This window comes from Xyrauchen texanus, chromosome 25 (genome assembly GCF_025860055.1).
Source record: "Xyrauchen texanus isolate HMW12.3.18 chromosome 25, RBS_HiC_50CHRs, whole genome shotgun sequence".
NCBI lineage: Eukaryota > Metazoa > Chordata > Actinopteri > Cypriniformes > Catostomidae > Xyrauchen > Xyrauchen texanus.
The window spans coordinates 22,297,784-22,320,841 of record NC_068300.1 but is presented as its reverse complement, the minus strand read 5'-3'; the positions used below and the strand labels follow the sequence as shown (position 1 = coordinate 22,320,841).

The following is a 23,058-nucleotide window of genomic DNA, read 5'->3' as shown; positions in this document are numbered from 1 at the left end:
ATACTCACGCCTGTGAACCCACATAATACATAGACAGAAATAAACATGGGAACTTCATACCAGCTGTGTGAAAATTTATATAGTTGAAGAGGGTTTTGCAGCCATGTGGCCACTTCCTTAATACCACATGTCTCTGAATAGTTTAAGAACAGCCACCTGAAGTTTTAACCCTGTTAAAATTATGTTATGCAAAATTTTAATGTCAATTTTTGTCTGCTTCCTAGCCACATTCTGTCTAGAGTACACCATGATATTGTGACCCATCTTTGCAAAAGACTCTCTTTATTTAACGTAAAGGCTCTATTTGTTTCAACCTACCACTAACAAAAAAGGAACATCTCTGCAGAAAAGATTTGTGCTGGTGTACCCATCAGGCTTCAAAGCTTGACCAGCAAGCTCAACTAGCTTTATATGGTTATTTTTATATGAGCTGATACAATATATGCTTAACAAAAGCATTAATGTGGTATATAATGTATCATACCATGATTTTGCAACCTGATGCCATTAATGTTCCATTGTACCAGAAAAATACATTAAGCCAAGTCATTGTGAGGTTTACACTATAACTGCCTGGCAATTTATTATTAACAAGCTAGACTCACAAGATCTACTTTCCATGAAAATAAAACATATCCGGGTATGTGTTACAAGTTCCACACGTTCATCTCCAATCAGTGCAAGGGAAATTAAGGAATTGAGTGTTCATTAAATCTTCATGAGCTATGTTTGGCCTCCCTCCTCTCTGGCACACAAGTCTGAAGAAGCTTATTACACTGTGGTCAGTGCAGCAGTGAGCTAAGTGCAGTGGTTGAAGTGATCAGGTTTTCCGCCTTCGTTTTCGCTCTACCTAAATGCATTACACGTGATAACTAGCTAGCAGATGTTAGCCCTGGCAGGTGAGTCAAGGGAACTGCAATTTCGTCAAACTATCTTTACTTTGCTACTAAGGAGCTTGTTTAAAATCTTGGCCATGAGGTTCTAATCTATTATTAAGTTTCCTTTAATCACTACTAGAGCATTCCTTTCAATGTAAGCTGTTGTTTTGAGGCTGTATGAAAAAGGATGCTTTTGGTCTTCTGTCTCTGCCTGCATCACCTCGGTCTAATGATGGACTACACTCTTGAAATGGAATACATAGACTATCAATTAATTGCCAACAAAACACTTCATCAGCCAACTAACAAGGACAATTGCATCAATGTGAATTACTGCTGTTAATCCAGGATGGACTTCAAAGATATTAGTCATTAATCTTACAGTTAATACAAAATCTTTGTTTAAACACTGACACTTACTTAGTTTAATAATTTTAAATTATTGACTTATTATTGACCTATGTATAGTGCAATGACTTGCACTATAGTTAAATAATATTGGCTTTATATTCATGATGTTAGCCAGTGGGGAACTGGCCCCCACAGTGAGTCTGGTTTCTCCCAAGGTTATTTTTCTCTATTAACCAAAATCATATGGAGTTTTATGTTCCTTGCCATAGTCACCTTTGGCTTGCTCACTGGGGTTATAAATACAATTATTATTTAATTACTTATTTTTAAACAATTCACAATTGTATTTTATCAAACTACACAATGATGACTAGGACATTATAGATTTTTGATAGATCATAGTTATGATCAAATTATGTTTAAATTACATACTGGCCCTGTCCCATACCCCCACTTGCAGACTTGGTCAAGTCTTCAAGACTTTTCCATGTCAAAAAACATGCCAAATATCAGTGCACATAACCCACACTAAATCCACACTAGTGCAAATACCACTTTGGAGCGGTCTTTCAGGTTAAGTGTATCCCAGAGTTCATCACGATCAGGAGCCACACCCCGGCTCTACCTGAGTGATCTGTGTGTTTATGCCATGCTAATCAACATAAGTCATTATAATTAGAAGCATATATTTAGTTTAGGATAAATTAAAGTATTCAGCATTATATAACATGTTTGGGATGACTTAATATCAGAATCATAATTACAAAATATTATTTATGTGTATATTTATATAGCTCTTTGTTATCCCTCTTGCCCAGTAATCACCTTATTTTGTTTGTTCTTGCCTAATACTGCTGGTCAGTTTGGTCGTTAATCAGCCAGTGTGGCATATAATATATGGTTTAGTAAATGTTGTTTTAAAAATTTATCAACTACTACAACATGTTCTTTCTCATCTTTATGTATTTAAAATATAAGTTGTAATGCTTTTTATTTGTTGTATGAATCCACATACTGATAAGTTGTGTAAAGCAGTCTTTGGTCGTCTTATATAAATGACAAGCCAAAGCATATCATTTAAAGGGTTTGTATTAGTAGCTATTAATTATGGATTTATATTAATTATATTTAATTGATATACATTTAAATTAAGTTTTATGCAGTGTATTGAGAAACAAAAGAAAAAAATTGCTTATATTGAATATTTTACAGCAGTTATGGACAGTGCAATTTTATAGTTAAAAATTGTTTTAATGTGCAAAGAACTGAAAATCAAAATGAGTAAAAATACTGAATTTTTACAATTATTTTCACACAATAAAACATAGAAATATTTACTTACATATTTTCTACAGCGCAATACACTTCCAACAACTAGTATGTATGAACCAGTGTATTAATAAATGAAAAGATGGGTAAAGTTTTCAGGTATTTATTATTTTAAGGAGACTATAACAGTCACTGCAACCAAAAACAGCTGAGTGAAAATACAAAAACAGCTCTTAAGTCTACGAGTGTTCCCGCGTGCAATCAAAAGTCATACACACACTCGCAGTGTTCACCTCTATTTGCACACTAGTGCCAAACACCGGAAATACGTAAGGAAAGTGGGTATGTAGGCAAGACCACAAGTGGGGGTATTGAGACAGGGCCAATGTACAGCTTTATTTAAATGAAAATATAATACTTTTCAACAATATATACTGATGATTACACTATTTGAAAAAAGTCATACCAGCAGCCATCACTCCAACACCTTATCCTTGAGAAATCATGCTAAATTGCTAATTTGGTACTTGAAAATCACTTGCCATTATATATTTGCTATTTGGTTCGTTAAATGAAGCTTTATCCTGGATTTCAGCACCAGTGTAACAGATGTTTGCATCTGGATCAAAAGAAGGAAGCAGGACACGGCGATTCCAACTCAGGAATGTCACTTTTTATTAACAGAAAATAAACACGTTCGCTTAAAGCGCAATGGTGAAGCTTCAATTTAAACACTCAAATGTTGAAACACGGCAGTGGCCAACACACAAACAGCTCCTCAGCTGGGCTCACTCTGTCTCTTTTGGTGGACTGGGCCGTCTTTTATCTCCCCCGACTCTCACTGTGAACATGGAAAAAGTAATTAGTCACAATTCATTTGAAGTTCTTCCTGTTAATGAAATTTCTTATAGCAAGCTTCCTGTGACTCGCAAGACGAAATCTTAGAGCAGAGAAAGAGTTCACTTTAGATTTCACAGCCTTTTATAAACCTTAACACACTGATCTGTGGCTCTGCAGATGGATATGTTTGGACACACTGCATGAAAATCAAGCACTAATAGTGTGAGTTACATTTGTGTGTGTTCGTGTGCGTGACTGTGTGTGTGTGTGTATATGAAGGAGATGACAGGGCATAGAGGCACTTCTTATTCATACTGTGTTGCGCAGCGCATGTGACTGTATGTTATTTCATTAAATGACATTCTTCTGCTGTTTAATGAACACACTTGGCCGTATAGAGGCTTTTTTATTATTTTAAAATGGTCTTTGATTTCACCTCAAAACTCACAAATTATATTACATTTTGCTAATGGCAGCATCCTTTAATATGGTACCGAAATTAACTACAAGATGATTGTGGAGCGGAGGGGGGCGGGGCCGGGTCGGAATATCGCACGCCCGGTCCCCAATCGGCCTGATGAGGCGCGCGAGGGATAAAGGCGGCCGGTGACGATGGTTCGAGAGAGAGAGAATTACAGGCATGTCTGTCATGTGTGTGTGTTTATGTTTATGCTTTTGGTTTAAGTTTTCATTAAATATTATTTATATTGACAAGCTGGTTCTCGCCTCCTCCTTGCCCATCCTTTAACTGTGTTACAGTGATATAGTATCATTTTTTTTTTTTGGTATCACAATATTTAGTTAGTATACCGGTAAAAATGTCTCTAACTTAGCCCCTGCCAGACTTTCTTAGATCTACCATTGATGCAGATAGTGATAAAATGACTCATTTGGTTATGTTTCTGTAAATATTTTTTGTAATAGCTGTAACTGTTTACTGTAGGTATAGTCACACATTAAATGTTGGATATTCATTGTGTCATCTGCAAGCAAATTATGCTAAAGCTTTTCTCAGAACTACCGTAATTTCCGGACTATAAGCCGCAACTTTTTTCCCACGCTTTGAACCTCGCGGTTTATACAATGACGCGGCTAATATATGGATTTTTCCCGCTTTCAAATTTTATAAAAAAAAATTAAAAAAAAACATTCTGTGACGTGCTCAGTTTTTTGGCGGCGTGAAGCTTTCATTAGACCAATGAAATTGCCGAACGGGTTAAGGTCAAAACAACTTTTTTTGTTTACTGTTTAGATTAAATGGAGCGTGCTCAAACTTCCCATCATTATGATTACGGTAGTAATTTTGTCACCCTCACCATGGCAAAGACATGGAGAAACGCATATGATGCTGCTTTCAAGTTGAAGGCGAGTGATCTGGCTGTTGGAAAAGGAAATAGAGCTGCTGCACGGGAGCTTGGTCTTAATGAGTCAATGATAAGACGCTGGAAACAGCAGCGTGATGAATTGACTCAGTGCAAAAAGACAACTAAATCTGAGGTTATTCAACTCCGACACCGAAGGAGATGACTTCAGTGGATTCAGTGCACAGGACGAGGAAGATAGTGACCAATGACTTTCTTGGTAGGCTACTGTTTACTGCAAATATTTTATTACAAGCCGTGTGTGGCAGCGGGGGCGTGGTCAAGCGCCCGTCCGGGAGAGAAAAGCGGTAAGGGCGCTTACACCTGCGCTTAAATTATGTCTAACACCGGTGTCTAATTTCAAGTGCCCTGCTTCACGTGTCCTTCTTGGGAAAACTGTCACACGGGCACCAGTGTGACAGTTTTCAGCAGGGCACTTGACGTTCCAGGTAAGGCTTTTAATGGCCACAGCAATGTTTACAATCAATTTTCTAAAGTTTCTCAATTCTTCTATGCGCCAACACTAGACTGACGTGTGTCACTCTCTCAGCTCTGTGGCTGCTGCCTTTTATGCCGCTCTCCCCATGCTTACTGAAATTAGACACCGGTGTTAGACATAATTTAGCTCAGGTGTAAGCGCCTTACCGCTTTCTCTCCGGACGGGCGCTTGACCCACGCCCCCGTTTCGTTAAAGCCTATTTATTTTTGTTACAAGCCTGAGTAAAGTTCATTTGTTTCAATGTACCGGTAGGCACCTGCGGCTTATAGACAGGTGCGGCTTATTTATGTTCAAAATAATATTTTATTTAAAAATCAGTGGGTGCGGCTTATATTCAGGTGCGCTCAATAGTCCGGAAATTACGGTAACTTTACTTGTAAAAAAAAGCAATTTTTGCAATTAATTTTAACCAACTGGTATCAATGCCTGTTTAGTGGATGCATAAAGTCACTTCCCCATAAGTCCACACAGGTGTCCCAGCAGAGTAACCACAGGGGTTGTTAATCACATTAACGGTGGACATGTTTCACTAATGATTGACAACCATAAAGTGTCTGAATACTTTTGTCCTAATTTTGAGCAATATATCCATTGTTTTAGCATTTGAAACAAGCTTAATTTTGTTTAAACGTTTAAAAAATGTGCTTCATACATTTTTAGTAACTTTTTTTTTATTGGGACATTTTATGTGCTTTTATTCCCTGTGGTAAATAGGGACTGAATTCCAATGGTTCAGTAATTTGAGTGTAAGAGGCTAGAGTTTATGCCCATTGGTGTTAAGTAGTAAATTTGGGTCATTGCACAGCATTGTCTAGGCTGAGTATGATTGCAAATACATACTTTCAGGTCAGCATAGGGAGGTCATAGCTGGATCAGTCCATTTTGAGAAGCCCAACAAACTAATATAGCACGTTTTTAAAATGAGTTTTTTTTTTATTCTCATTAAAAAATCATAATCAAACTTTTGGCTAAGAAGTAAAATGAAATTTGCTGGGCATATACCAGATATTTCTAGATCAAATCTTGAAAATGATTATGTTCATGATCTGTACTTCTGGAATAAAGGAGGGCTTTTAGCTCTTACCTTGGAGTGGATCAGCCCTGAATGCCCAGGCACATACCTAAGCCCTCATCTGCGGCAATCTTCAAGGCTTTCTTGGTTACTTTGTGTACTCAAACCCAAGCCACTGGCTCCCAGCAGCCACTCTCTCTGTGACAGTGAGGACGGCGCCAAACCAGAACGCCCATCTAACCTTATTACTGAGATTCTCCCCCCAACACTTCAGATACCCACTCATGAAGATGCTAATGAATTTAAAGAACACTTATGACTAATATCTAGGGCTTTTACCCTGTTAAAGGCGGTGGACTGCGAGGAGCCGTGTCTCTCCTCTGTTCCGGGGCCGCTCACCTCACCCCTACTTTACTCAGATGAGGATCTGACCGAAAGAGATAATGGGATGTTCAATCTATGAAATTCAATTTCCATTGAGCTGGACTGGGTAAGTGAGTTGTGGAGGGGTCTTAACTAATTGGATTTAGTCAATGGATGGTGAAGGATGGGGAATTCTTTTTTACGCTTGAGCTTATTTACGCCTCATCATTGCAGCTTATATAAGTGTTGTCATAGAATTGTACATAGCGTTTCTTTAGTCCAAACTTATATCCTATACTTTATTCAACATTTTGACCAATGGTAGGGTGAATTATGGTAATCAGGGACATTGGGTAATATGGGACACCTATGTACAATTTTTATTCCATCACAAGCAATTATATAAACATAAGTGTAATTTAGCTTGGTTGTCATGTGATTGAGGTCTTATTTGTTGGTCTGATGTGTTGGAGTGACAATCACAATAGATTCTTGAAGTTGAAAGATTAAACATTTACCAGATTACCATAATTCACTCCATTTTAAACAAACAGCAGAGAATAGCAAATTGACCAATTCTAGTGAAGGTCATCGAATATACGTTCACACTACAGTGCATATCCAGATTTCAAGGGATTTCCCTCCCCTGCCGTGAGAAAAGCCTGTACACTTCGACACCTTAAAGAAGAATCTCTATATCTTTTAACCAGATTAATGTTAACGGCCAGCAGGTTTTTCTGAGATTAGTCCTCAGTCCTTCTGTAGGGATACAGACCTTTACTGCTAAGCAAACATGTGGCACATAGCTTGAAACATAGCCACTTGGCTTGGTCGGTTATATTCCTTTAAATTAGTGATTTTGTATGTGGGATCTTTCCCACATAACCAGCAAGTACCCCTTGGGTTACACATACCTATGGTCGGGAATCACTGTCAATTGACCACGTTTACATGCACTTATGAAAACAGTTTATTCCAGGGTTTTTGCAGTAAACAGCATTCTGAAACATCATTATGCCGCCGCTTAAGGGCTTTAGAGAAAGATAATTATCACACCTGGGTTTCTGCTCGAGAACACTGCTTATATGGTCATGTAAACACATAAGCGGCATTGTGATGGGTGTTTGAAAAGTGCACATGTGTGTGAACAGAGCAAATAACAAACGTCATAGAATGGAGCCCAACAAAATTCAACACAATGTAAAGAATTCAACATTTCTGGGAGTACAGTGTGAAAAGCATATACACTATAAAAGATACCCATTTGTAGACACCAAAGTAAAATATTGACTGTCCCTCACGTTTGTGTATATGTGCTTGTACATTGGGGGAATCCCAGAGTTTTACGTAAAAGGGAAACCCCACTATTGCAGCGCAATTCCGCTGCATGTCATGATAGAAAGTTAAGGAAATTAACACAGCAACATCTCTGGAATATCTGGAAGTGAAGAAACCGGAAATAAAAAAACAAAGTTTTCATCAGATGCCATGTTTGTTATTTGCGCAAGCGTCACTGGAAAATTACGTTGCTGTGGAAAAATCTGATTTACTGACCGCTTTAGTAGTAAAATTTGCATATAAGTGATGTTTGTCTAATAATTAGTCCTCAAGGTCATTCCAATCATTTCCTGAAGCCTACCTGTGCACAGGTGTGTCAACACCAAGGCTTTGAGAAGTGCTGACTGCTTGTCTGGGTAATTAGTGAGTAACTATCATGGATTATATAAGATAGTATACAGTACATACTCAGAGGACAACCTGCTAAGAAAAGCCTCCAAAAAAGATTACCCATCTCATATTACTGTGTGAAGTTATACTATGTAAAATATCTGGCATGATCTTTTGTTTAATGCTGGCTGCAATTTAACGGTTGATCATCTTTTGAATGTATCACAATTTTTGTTGATTTTGATTATTTACCACCCATGGAAAATCTAAGTGTAAAAGCATAAGTGGATTAGATGAAGGAGGGTAGGAGGAGGCAGGTTGATTCCAGAATGACAGACCCTCCCCTTTTTGCATGAGGGACAGGGAAAGGAAATAAATATGACAACTGTTGCACCTGTCTGGATAGAAATACAGTTTGTCTTCTCCCGGGTTTCTATGGCCTCTACAGAAAAAGGCCTGACCTGTCTGCGTTAAGCATTAGAAACTTTTGATGCCGTCATCTCCTCTGGTGGCTGTCTGGACCTGAATGTAAGCACTCAGTTAGCCAGAAGCAGGAATCAACTGGTTTAAGCCTCAGGACCGAAGCCAACCCAAACCAGCTTCTTTAGCACACTCTGACTGGCCAAGGTCTTGAAATGCTGGTATGTACAGGGAAGGGCATTTTCATCTGATGTTTAAACTGTTTTTGAAATTATTGCAGTATCTGTCGTACACAGTGCCGACAATGCTGCGACAGAGAGTGTCTGTTGTGAACATGTTTCGTATTTTGGGAAATTTTAATGTACAGCAGAAAACATACAAGACCCACATGTAATATGCTTTCAAGGAACGACTAGTCTCCAGGATGTAAATTATTTTCCTGTAAAGGTACAGTATTTTTGAGATTTCAAAAACAATAAGTTTATGATGAAACCTAGCTTCGCAAATATGTGGTTCATAGGCTGAAACATTGCTTGGTCGTTTAGATGTATTTTTCTTACCTTATGTGAAGTTTGATGTTTTCATTTAAATATTTAAATAAATACTACAGAACATCAGGTTTAGTATACTAGGTTAAATGATGAAGCCTAGCAAGCAAGAAATGGAGTGAGCATCAGAATACCTTTCTTTTTGTATGAGTGTTTTGATTTTTGGTTGGTTGGTCTTTAGATGGTCACACAGGTTTAGAAGGATCATTCCTAATCGACTCATTTGTGTGGTATCTTACCTCAAATGATGTGACCATGTGTTCCATTCATTCATCTTTGTTTTGTTAAGGCATTTGCTTGTGCAGTTCTGGAGCGCTTGCACGGCACACTGCTGGGAAGGGGACGTGATGCTGTAGGATTCCTGGAAAGAACCTTCTCTTAAAGCAATAATTAGTGGTTGGGTTCCAGTTCTAGAACTTTTAGAATGTTCAGGGCTCTTCCCAAGAAACATCTGTGGGCTTACTGTTGTACAGTTTACTACTTTACAGGGAAACGTGGGTTCTTTGAAAGCATCTGCACAGAATGTAAATGTATTGCAGTGAATGCGCATCTCAACTCACTGCAGTTCCATTGTCAAGTCAGTGTATGTAGTTAAAACAGTGAAGATGTTTTAATCAAGTGTTGTTTTCCTGGTAGAATCTTCTTTGATTGACTTAGCATCAACCTTAAATTCAATGTCATTAATGTTACATCTGCAGAGGCCAGCTGTCTTTAAAGGGATGTTTTGCTAGACATCGCACAGCTCTCAGGCTTTTCCACAGTTCACATTAATTATTCTAATTATACATACAACACTTCAAAACAGTGTTCAGTATGGGGAAATAATATTTTGTTTCACTGCTACCTTTCTGGGGTTCCAAAAGCTTATCGACCTCCCATCAGCTTTTATAAGGCAGAAACAACAGGCAAATCCCTGGAGAACACACTGCACTCTCATTTATTTATGTATCTATTTTGGTATCTATTTATTGTCCTCCTCTGCAAGCTGAGGCCTGGCTGATAGGGCTGTATATGAGCAGAATATCAACAGATGTTTTTGTTTTGATTTAAAAAAACAGAGAGAAATATTGATTTCTCTTTAACTCGAGAATAAGTTACTTTCATAAAAGTATCCCATGTTCATTATATGTGTGTGGACATTAGATGGGTGTCCACAGAAATGCACTGTCAAAATGTTTTCATTTTAACACCTTTGTTTCCATCCATTTAACTTGTCACAATAATTTAGTTTATTTCTACTCGATTTTAGGAGTTTATTAGAGTTTCAACTTGATTTTCTTAATCAGTAATTGCATTCAAAGTGGTCAAAAAAGTGCAATGATCATTCCTGCAGTTTGTAACAGTGGAACCACTTTGAATATACTTTAAAAAAATAATGAAGAATTAAACTAAAATAAATTATTTTATTTTTTTTTCGATGAAATGTTTTAATTTTGGTGGATAGAAGTTTTTACAGTGTGTCTTTAAAAAAAAAAAAATTTGTAAGTAATTGTAGCTTTTTTTTATTATTATTTTGTTTTCAGTGCTAAATAAAAGTGTAAAATGACTGTCACTTTGTGTAAAAAGGAGGTATACTCTCCTCATGCCCTCCCACTTTCTGCTTGGCACCACTTGTTTATGAATGTGTGTCAGGGTGAGACTCTCTGCGCTGTGTTCAGTAATGGTGTAAGCCCTGGCGTCAGGATGCCCGGCCTGCCAACTCTCTGTGTGACCTCTATATCTGGCGCCAGCTCTTGTCTTCTGTGTAACTGCAGGGGCACTTACACTGGCACTATATTTCTCCTCTGCCACAAGGAACCCAGATATGTCCACACTGTTTTAAACTCAAGTCAGTTGTGAAATACCTGCCATTTAGCAGCCAACCCCATGTGCAAATAACAAATAAGCAACAGACAAGTAAGAAATGTCTTAAAGGTATAGTTCACAGATTTTTTTTCCACTCTCATATAGTTCTAAACATAAAGCATAATATAATTAACATTTTTAGCACATACAGCTACCTATACTGTAAAAATATTTTGTCGGGTAACCTAAAAGACATACCTCATGTGGTAACATCTTAATACATCTTAATTAAAAATATCATTTAATATGACTGAACTAACCTGACTATTTTAGGTAATCCAACAAAAGTCATTTTTAAGGGTTAGTTCAGGTAAAAATACCTCCTTAATGTAACAACTGCATGTTATTACTTTTTACAGTGTGTAGAAGGATTGCATCCCTTTAGCAGCATTTGAATCTCAGTTCAGACTTAGATAAGCAAAGCTCTACGCAGGTGTGCAGCTGGTTTTCTCCACATTCAAGCGGAAACTCTACTCCTAGGCCTTGTTCTCCTACAGCAGACACATGTGAAGAACAGATGGAAGTGTTTTCAGCTCTGTATGTGAGTGCTGTGGTTAGGAAATGCTTCTGCTACCAGTAACAGCACAGATGCAAAAACCCATATCTTTTTGGCATCAAAATGACGTTGTTCGTTGTGGTATCACAGATTTTCATTTCGTTGTAAAGAACTGACTCTGAAGCCGCTTTCAATGTTCTGGTTTATTTTTTGCCACTTGCCAAATATGGGGATTTACACAGAAAATATCTTTAGCACAGCACCAAGTGTAACTTTATTTCTATCTGGAAGACACGCAGGCTTGAGTGAAGTTTAAGATACCATTTAATTGATAAATGTAAAACAGAAAGTAATGTCTCTCTCTTTGGCGTAGGCCCCGTCCGGCGGTCAGAGGGAGTTGTTCCCGGAACCGTCATGTCCTGCCGGAGATAGGAGGCAGGGGCGAGGAGCCTACCCCCGTGCGGAACAGGGCTCAACTGGTGGTGGTGGGGTGGTGGAGGTTGCCGTGTTAGCACACTGAAACAGCAATGTGATAGATTGTGAGCAGACTTATAAAGCAATGGCTTACATGCGATTGGCTAGGAATTACCCAGCTAATGATGTGATGATGTACAGCTGCTAGCCTTCCCGCTAGAACTACGCTGCGCTTCCATAGACAGGTATGTATTGGAAGAATTGTTAGACCTTTACTGGTCCATCACATCTATTTCCTCTTTACTTTTGCTCCACCCAAATATTTTGTTTTTATTTTATGCCATTTTTTACTGATAGAGTTTTACTCTGTTTGTATAACAGGATGGTACATTCAAAATGAAAATTCTGTCATCATTTATTTTCCCGCATGCTGTTCCAAACATGTATGAATTACTTTCTTCAGTCACCATTCACTTTCAATGCATATTTTTTCCAAACAATAAAACTGAATGGTCACTGATGCAAACATTCTGCCTAACATCTCCTTTTGCGTTCCAATGAATAAAGAAAGTTATACAGGTTTGAAACAACATGAGGCCTAATTTAACCTTTGTTAGTAACATTTTGTTGCAGAACTGTATCTTCAAGAATTAAATAGACCCTTGTGTATGTGAGTTGTACATGTATATTAAAGTTATAAGCCCCAAGAGGCTCTGCAGTACATTGATTTTATCACAGGTAAGGGTTGTTTTTAAGGAACAACGCTTGTTCCTTATCCATGGTAAAATCACTGTATCTCACTCAATTGGCTTATTGCTTTTTATAAAAAGGCTAAAACAGCAATATGATAAAAGTAGTGCTGTCAGTCAATTAACATTTTTAACACAATTAATAGCAGATTTTAAAAGTGTTGAAATTGGACACTAGATACAAAATTAATTTATTTCCATCTAGGAAATAAAATAAAACAATATGTAGCAATATAATGCTTTATCAACATTTTCCAAAGAAAGCCTTCCACAATAGACACTGCATGCACAATTATTAGGTAAATTGTATTCCTCAGGATTAATTTTATTGTTGAACAAACACAATCCTCTCAGTTAATCCAAAATGTTACTGAACCTCAAACGTCATGGTTACTGTTGTAACCTCCGTTCCCTGAGGGAGGGAACGAGATGTGTCGAATGAAGTGACACAAGGGTCTTCCTTGGGAGCCTTGTGTACCTCTGAACTTGAGAAAAGGCCAAAAATGAATTTGCATGTCCCGCCCCCTGACATATGGATATAAGGGGAAGTGGGCATGTGTCTGTCTGTCAGGTTTTTGCACTGAGGAGCCAAGAGTAAGGTACGACCGTTTACAGTGGTAGGTCTAGTGTCATGGCAGTGTCTCGTTCCCTCCCTCAGGGAACATAGGTTACAACAGTAACAGTGACCCCGTCTGTCACTCACTCAACGTTGTGTTGAATGAAGTGACACAAGGGGTCCCGTTCAAAAGCGCCACGCACTAGACAGTGTTACGTGAACTGCTGACACAGGTGCAAGCAGGCTGCTGTGGGCTAGAAGCAACTGTATCAACTGCACGCAACCTTCCCCAACGCCCCCAGAAAAGGTGTCATATACAGATCTTAGGTTCCCAGCACCCCTGAGGGGGGAACAGGCGCTACATGACTAGCAAGACCCTGCGGAGGCCACACCCTGCCCAGACTAGGGGGAGGTGACATGTGGCAAATACACCGGGTTGTGAAGCCGCATGTGGAAGCATTGCGGTGGTAGGTCCTGCCTGATGAGGGAGGAGCTCTACAAACATGGCGACCGGGAGCAGTGGGACTGCCCAAGGGAGACACAGGTCCGCCGACAGAGGGAAAACAGAAAATACATCACAGGGAGTTGCCTGAAGAGGTAATTAAGCCTCTGGAGCCCTACCCCAATACAGAACACTTGTGGCTCGTAGTGGGTCTGGTCACAAATTGCTCCGCTGAATTTGCTGGTCAGAAGGCTAGGGAGGACGAACATCCAGGAAGCGACGCTAAGTATCTAACCTGGGAGAGAAAGCACACTGGATCAACTTGGTGAAGGGCGCTGGGTGCAAGCGGAACACCCACGTGCCCACGAGGATGCCACACTTCTCGTCGAGTGTGATGGCTGTAGTGCGAACCCGCAAGGGGTGGGAACACCTAGAGCTCTGTGTGCGGTCCAAATAGATATGCAAAGCACGTACCATACACAGCAACGATAAGGCTGGGTCTGCCTCCTCTCAGGGCAGCTTGCTTGCAGGTTCCCGACCTGGTCCCTGAAGGGAGTTGTAGGAACCTTGGGCATGTAGCCCGGTCGCGGTCTCGGGATAACATGAGTATGTGCCGGACTGAACTAAAGGTCAGTGTTGCTGACAGAGAATGCTTGCAGGTCCACAGCCCTCTTGATGGAAGCTAGCACTATCAGGAGGGCCAATTTCAAGTAGAGGGCCTTGAGCTCAACTGAATCAAGCGGCTCAAAGGGGGGTCTCTGAAGGCCCAAGAGGACCACTGAGAGATCCCAGGAGGGGAACAGGCTTGGCCAGGGAGGATGCAGCCTCCGGCGAGTCTAAGGGACCTGATAATCAAGTCGTGCTTACCCAAGTACTTGCTGTCCACTGCGTCATGGTGGGACGCAATAGAGGCTATATGCACCTTCAAGGTTGAGGGGGACAGCCTCCCCTCCAGCCTCTCTTGCAGGAATGAGAGCACTGACTGAACTGGGCATCTCTGTGGGTCTTCAGATCGGGAAGAACACCATTTCGAGAACAAGCGCCACCTCAGGCCGTAAAGTTGCCTGGTGGAGGGAGCTCTGGCTTGGTTGATTGTGTCTAAGACTGCAGGTGGTAGGTCACTCAGATCTTCCGCGTCCCGACCAGGGGCCAGACGTGGAGGTTCCAGAGGTATGGGCGCAGATGCCAGAGGGTGTCCCGTCCCTGAGAAAAAAGGTCCTTCCTCAGGAGAATTTTCCATGGAGGTGCTGCCATGAGGAGCGTGAGATCCGAGAACCAAGTCCAGGTGGGCCAACAAGGAGCCACCAAGGTGACTTTTTCCTTGTCTTCCCTGATCTTGCACAGCACCAGTGCAAGAAGGCTCACTGGGGTAAATGCATACTTGCACAGCCCCCGGGGCCAGCTGTATGCCAATGCGTCTGTCCCAAGAGGGGCTTCTGTCAGGGAGTACCAGAGCGGACATTGAGTGTTGTCATGGGAGGCAAAGATATCTACCTGTGCCTTGCCGAATCGGCCCCAAATCAGCTGGACCACCTGGGGGTGGAGCCTCCAATCTCTGCTGGGTGAAACCTGTCGAGACAGCGTGTCCGCTGTCATGTTGCATTTGCCAGGGATATGAGTGGTGCACAGCGACCTGTGTCACTGCTGACTCCAAAGGAGGAGATGGCGGGCGAGTTGTGACATATGACGAGAGCGCACGCCGCCTTGGTGATTTATGTACGCTACCGTCGAGGTGCTGTCTAAACAGATCAAGATGTGCTTGCCCAAATCAGCAGGAGAAACCTCCGCAGGTCAAGGAATACAGCCAGCAACTCTAGGCAGTTGATGTGCCAACGCAGCCGGGGCCCTGTCCAGAAGCCAGTGGCAGCGTGCCTGTTGCACACGGCACCCCAACCCTATTGAGAGGCATCTGTGGTGACCACGACACATCTGGACACCTGCTGTAGGGGGATTCCGGTCCGCAGAAAACAGAGTTCTGTCTAAGGGTTAAAAGTCTGATGGCAGGACTTGTGTGCCGCGGCGCCATGCCCATCTCGGGACTCGAGTCTGAAGCCAGTGCTATAGCGGTCTCATATGCATCAACCCGAGTGGCACGACCACGGCTGAGGATGTCATGTGCCCCAGGAGCCTCTGGAATTGTTTTATAGGAACCGCTGTGCCGGGCTCGAACAGAGCGAGGCACCTGAGCACTGACTGTGCACTCATTCGTGAGGCGTGAGTCTTCATGCCGAAAAAGAGATGCTCTGAAATGGGGCGAGCTTGCTCTTTTCTGAGTTGATCTGAATTCCTAGACAGCTGAGGTGCCTGAGCACCTGGTCCCTGTGCACACATAGTAACTCTCGAGATTGAGCTACAATTAGCCAGTCTTCGAAGTAATTGAGTATGCGGATGCCCACTTCCCATAGTGGGGCAAGGGCTGCCTCTGCGAACTTGAAGACGAGAGGGGACAGGGACAGTCCGAAGGGGAGGACCTTGTACTGGTATGGCTGGCCGTCGAATGCGAACCGTAGGAAGGGTCGGTGTCAAGGCAAGATGGACCAGAGGGACCAGGTAATAGTGCGTCGGGAGGCAAAAATGACTAAAAGCACTTACCTTACCTCATGCACCTGGCAGGGGGCAGGTTAGAGACTAACGAAGAGGTCCTGGGAAGGCATCTTCGGAACTCGTCAGTGCTGGCATGCCAGGGCTGAGCAGTCACGGGTAGTGGGGAAATTGCTCTTTTATTAACAGTGTGGAAAAACTAGCGGATGAGTGAGGAGGTCGGATCTGTGCAGTAAAATGTGCCCTCCACGACCACATCAGCTAGTCGTGCACTTCCGGGAAAAAAGGCACCGGGGGTGGGCGTGGCTATGAGCGGCACCCTGACACGAGGAACCAAACGACTAGCCGTGAGGGGGGGGGCGGAAGTTTCCAGTCCAGCCTCAGCTCGCGGCGGCCCATGGAAAGCATAGCGGACATTCGCGCATCAGCCTCAGACTGGGTGACCAGACCCGAAGGTGGTAGCCCAGATGAGGCATCAGCATCAGGGGCTTAGCTGAAGTGGCTTTCTCCCATGAGGAAAAAAAGCTGCGACCGCAACGTTACCATGGCTATGTTCTCGCACTGAGAACATGAACCATTCATAAAATGCTGCCTGCGTGTGATCTCAGCCCAGGCACGCGAGGCAGCTCTTTTGACCTTCAGAAGTGGTGAGAAATCGACCGCATCCAGGAACTACACAGAGGCGGAAAAAAATCTTTAAAAAGACACGTCCTGAAAGGACGTTCAACGCCTGCTGTGTATTGCTCTTCTGTGAGTGAAAATAAACCCTTTTAGAGAAATAAAACTCTTTTAGAACACTCTTTTAGACAGAAGCGCTGTCGAAGTGCCTAGGGGCGTGGACTGAACAGCATGCAGAGAGAGAACGCAGCTGGAAATGCGGCGAAGATTCAACAGCAGTGCTCTGCCACAGAGGTGAGTGGAACAGTAGTGAGACTCATAAGAAAAAATCTGACTGACAGACTGCCCGCTTCCCTTTATTCCCGTATGTCCGGGGACGGGCCATGCAAATTCTGTCTGCCAATTTCTCATTGGTCTTTTCTCAAGTTCAGAGGTACTCGAGGCTCCCAAGGAAGACCGCTTGTGTCACTTCATTCGACATAACTTTGAGTGAGTGACAGAAGGGGAACCTGAAAGATTAACAAAGGAAAAGACAGTTTTGTCTTTCTCAGGGGGATATATAAGTGTGCACAATTATTAGGCAACTGTTAGTGTGCACAATTATTAGGCAACTAAATAAAAAAATAATACCTCCGAACTCAATTGTTTATTCTAAATTTTTAGAGTAAATGCAACAAATAAGTAACACAAAATGACAATTAAATAACTTTTTTGGCCTTTCAAAAATATTCAGTGACCAATTTAGCCACAGTTCTTTTCAATAACTGCTATGAGCCTTCCATCCATGGAGTCTGTCAGTTTCTTGATCTGTTCACGATCAACTTTCGCTGAAGCAGCAACTACAGCCTCCCAAATGCTGTTCAAAGAGGTATATTGTCTTCCCTCACTGTAAATCTCACGTTTGAGAAGGGCCCATAAGTTCTCAGTAGGATTTAAGTCAGCTGAGGAAGGGGCCAAGTCATTATTTGGGAGTTGAGATTCAGTCCATCTACAACTCGAAAGGTCCAACTACCTCATCCTTAATGATAGCAGCCCATAATAGTACCCCTCCTCCACCTTGATGGCACCTGACTCAAAGTGGTGCACTGTGTCCATTAGTGATCCAGCCATGGGCCCATCAAGAGTCACACTCATTTCATCTGTCCATAAAACCTTTGAAAATTCTGTTTTCTTTGCCCAATCTTGACACTTCGACTTGTGAATCTTATTCAGTGGTGGTTGTGTTTCAGCCTTCATGACCTTGGCCATGTCTCTGAGCACATGACACCTTGTAAATCTGGACACTCCAGGTAGGTTGCAGTTCTTGAATATGGTTGCACTGGAGGATAATGGGTTCCTGGTAGCTTCAGGTTTAATTCTCCTCAAGTCTTTTGTAGTAAATTTGCACCTTTTCTTCTCCATGCCTTTTTGCACCCCAGTATACTATTCGCAACAAAACGTTTGATTGTCCGGTGGTCACGCCTCAATAGTTAGCTATTTCAAGAGTGTTGTATCCTTCTGAAAGGCATTTTACAATTTTTGACTTTTCAGTGTCAGATTCAGTTTCAGTTTCAGTGTCAGTTATTGGCCAATATACCTGAGGTAATGAAGCTGCCTAATAATTATACACACCTTGATATAAGGTCTTATTCACTTTTGCCACACCTTCCCTCATTACACAATTACATATCACCTGAAAATGATTGAATCTAATAAGCATTCAAGTTTATATGGTTTGGAGTTGGAAAATGTGCATGGATATAATTACTGTATAAGATCAGAATACTCACTTGCCTAATAGTTGTGCATGCAGTGTAAAGATAATGCACTAAAATATAATCAATTAAAGTAACAGTAAACATTTCCCAAAGTCTAATTGTGAGGTTGACTAATTGAAAGAACTAGTCCCCACATAGGTAGCATATTCATTGCAATGGGCATTAAATCCCATAAACTGTCATACTCCACAATATTAATTTGCCGGTAGACAAATTAACTTTGTTATGGTAATCGTGAAGCTGCATTCATGATTCATGTCTGAGCGGCAACGTCAGCGTTTTGCACCGCTTTGAACTCACCGTGAAAAGTGCTTGCAAATAAAAACGTCTCATTCTACTTTTTGATGATAGTTAAGATTTGGTGTGCTTCTGTGGTAATTAAAACATGCCTTACAAAGGCTGAAAAATACTTGATTTCTATCACAAGTCTCATCTTTGTTTTGTACATCAAATAGTGTTAAGAGCTCCTTTCTCTATAATTGTATTACTGACAGGGAAGCACTGTCAGAGATTATTCGATTTTTTTTCAAGATAACAACTCTATCATAGGAGAGAGTGTAATGATCAACTATCGTGATCCGCCCATAGATTGTATTTGGAACTGCCGCATTATGCTATTTTATCTTGAATTCTCTCCTAGGTCGAAGGGCTCTGTTGCTGTTGCATGTGCATCAGTGTAATGACTCCAGGTGGACACATTACAAAGGTTTCGGCCTTAACACCAGTGTTTATGCTGTATTAATGGTCAATGCGTTAATCACAATTAAGAACAATTAAGGTGTTAAACATTTTTAATGAATCAAATGCGTTAACACGTTAATTCTGACAGCTCTAGAAAAGACATCAATGTTCAATCAGTTGAAATTAATTAATTTCACTTAACATAATTAGTAAAGTTTAATTTAAATTAAAACTCTTCTGCCAGGTAATATTGTTAATTATCCTAATGCTAGGCTGTTTGTAGCAACTTGGTGCATTAACAAAAAATAAGCAGTCACAGGAGTAGTCTGTCTGTTGTATAAATTGTAAATTAATATGCTAGACATAACATGATTAGTTTTTTTCCTAGTTGTCTGCTGGTGTTATTCACATAAAGTGTATCAAATTGAAATGAGGGGATTAAAGTTTGGTTATCCTTACTGTTAATCATTACTTATCTGGGTAGCATCAGAATGCTCCAGTTTATAATATTGCATGTATTTTTTATTTATTTTTTAATCTGTAATGCTCAGATGAGTGTGTGTGCCCTCACTGTGTGTGGGTCATATCTGGGGCAACGTGTCTATGTGCTTGGTGGGGAAGCTTAAGAAGCATTGACCAGTTTAGATGGAGATTATGCTGATCGTCTTCACTGTATGATAAGCTGCAGCTCATGTCCTAAGCGGAGCTGTCAGGTCCACACTGTGCTCCCTAGCGGGGGATCGCTGACTCAGCCGGCCGGGTCTTTGCTCCGGCCCTGACGCAGATTATGACCTTGGCCGCCAGTCGTGGAAGGCCTCATTAGCGGCCCTCACCAGGACAGCCCAGAAAAAGTGTGCGAATTAACCCGCTAACAATGTTCTTGCTTAGTGGGCTCACTGCAGAGCTTCCTGCCATGGATAATAGCCTAGCTTAGCTGCTAGAGCGAGAGCTGCAGAGATGGAGCTGTTGTTTGAAACTATGCCCTGTTAATGGGATGGAAAGGGGAACTTGGATGGCATGTAGAGAATGGCAGAGTTGCTTCTTAGATAAAGGTTAAATGGACCTTTGGACTATATGTAAAGTTGTATAGTTTCATGAGTGTTTTGGATTTTGTATAGTTTCCAAATGAATGAACAGACCCTTCGGAATAATAATGATTTAATAAATGATGTGATTTAAATGTTTTCTATTAGCACTTTAGCTCTGTAAGCAGTGTACTTATGTTAAACAGTTCCTTTATCATTTAATTAAATTGGTATATTTTAATTATTTGGTATATTTAAGGTAAATATAGAAGCCAGAGATGCTTTTTTATTGATTATTTTTGTCTCATTTATTTTTTTAATCACCTGGGTTTGTATTTGTAGAAAATAGTGGGTGATTGTCTTTTTGCTGTAATGAACCAATCAATTGTCTGTGCTTATGCTCTAGATTATCAGTAAATCATGTTTAATAAATGATTATTATTCAATAAAATTTGTTTAATAATTGACAGTAACGTTGCACAAATATTAACAACATTGTAAAAGGTAGTAACGTACAATTGTTACCCTGAGGATACTTTCATTGGTGTAGGTTGCCTTAAGGCTAGTGTTTTTTCCGCATTCCGCATTGGATCGTTCCTGGATGACTGCATTGCCTTTCAAAGTATTCTTGTCTGACCACGAGTGCATGTGCATACTCTTTTAGTATAGTCAATGGACCGTGCATACAACGACAATGCACATAGACGAGGACCGCATCCACGGGTCAAGAAAATTTGAGCGGCATGCAGTCAAGCCGCATGATTGTGCTGGTGACGAAATTTATGTCACACATACTGTGTGTGGAAAGATCCGCAACTCGGACAACCGAAGTATACTTTGGCCTTTAGTCATTCTACATTTTATTTGCGACTTGAATAAAACCTGGTAATTTAGATTGTACCACATGAAGCAAATTTTTGTAGGTTACCTGAAAAAAAAACATTTTACAGTGAAAATTGTTAGCAAACACTTGATGATATCATATGTGTTATGATCCCTTGTTGTCTGTCCCGTGTTTTCTGTTTCTCCCGTCTCTGTTCACATTCCATGTCACGTTTTCCTTGTTGTCCGCCCCGTGTTTCACTGTCTTCGTGTTAAAACTACATTTCCCATGATCCCCAGCACTCATCACTTCCAGCTGTGTGTCATTGTGCTCACCTGATTGTAGTTTGTCATCATCTTGTATCCAGTGTATATATACCCTGTTTGTTCTCCATTCCCTTGTCTATCGTTGATGTTTGTGGACGCCTGTCTTCGTGCTCTTCCCCGTGTTCATCCTGCCGGTTCTGCCTTTCATGTTTTCCGTGTTTACGTTTTGTTTCCCCATCGCGGGTATTTCCTTTGTTTGTGTTTTTCCCGTATAGTTTTCACTGTTGTTAAATAAATCACTGCATTTGGATCCAACCCCTTGTCTGCCTCCTCCTGCATCGTTACAATATGTCATTTATATGTAATAAGAACACTATATATTGCTATATACTACATTCCTGTCAACACTCCCATTTTTCCTGGGAGTCTCCCATTTTTCACACCCATCTCCTGCCTCCTCCCGTTTTATTATTTCATTTTATTATTTGTATGGCCCAAACCTTGCTATATGAATAATCTTATCAATATATTATTCCAAGGTTGTCCAGTTCCCAGATCTTGTTTGAAACACATCCTACTCACACAATGGACACATCATACAAATTTCAACCCATTTGTGACCTCAACCTGGCAACCTACAACCCAGTTGTGCTGTTGAAATCTGTGCAGGTAGTAGACACGGGAAGTTGAATCAAGCATCGCTGGTAGATGGGAGGAGAAGACTTAGGTAGTGGTCCAGCGAATAAAATTATATACACATGTAAAGCTGGATGGAAGAATTTAATTTTATATCTCGAAGCCATATCGACAATGGCCACACCTTGCAAAGTGTGTCGCACTGATTTTAATATCAGACATGGTGGGAAAAATTATGTTACTCAGCATTAAATCACAACGGCACAATTTGTATATATTTAGCCTGCCTCTGCCATCCAGCACCACCCCAACCCCCCAACTCAGAGGTCTCCCGGATTTTGTTACCCAAATGTTGACAGCTATGATATACTATTTTGCTTATTTTTTTGATGTTTTAATTTATTTAGATATGAATAAGTAAGTAACCTGTGTCCCATAGTGGTTTCACACAGCTGACCAATGGAATTTTTGCCAGTGTTCTGGATTTTTGGAATAGCAAGTGAATTTGCAGCCTGCTTTAGTCACAGAGAATAAATTCCTGTATAAGCTGTGTTTGTAGCTGAACTCAAAGTGTGGCAAGCTGACATTACTGTGAATCGGCCTGTAATCTATGCACTGTAAAACTAGCATTTCATCTGGCACAAACAGCAGTGCCACAGGCCCAGCACTGCGGAGGGAAAAATGGGCTGTGGCCCGCAACCGCCCATAAAAATGTCCATCAGACCTCTCCTGACATTAGTGCATCTCAGAGAATGCCAGCCATGGAGAGATATGCATCCGATATTTGCTAAAGGCTAATCGGGTATTTTAAATCATTATGCGTTTAATGCGATCAGAGCTTTAATCAGATTGCATTAAAATACCTTCATGACACAGTTCTTCTATCTGTTTCTATAGAGACAACATGACCAAAGTAGGACTAACAAGGGTTAATGAAGGGGTGGATGAGTGACAAAAGGATGAGAAGGGGAGGGAGCTGGGGGAAAGGCCTTAAAAGGTC

The 23,058-nt window shown here is 41.0% G+C and overlaps 1 protein-coding gene across 4 annotated transcripts in view; it reads left to right on the top strand.

Moving 5' to 3' along the window:
• samd11 (sterile alpha motif domain containing 11) overlaps positions 1–23,058 on the top strand; it is a 138,428-nt gene that overhangs the window by 50,913 nt on the left and 64,457 nt on the right. The gene's annotated exons all lie outside the window — the stretch shown is intronic.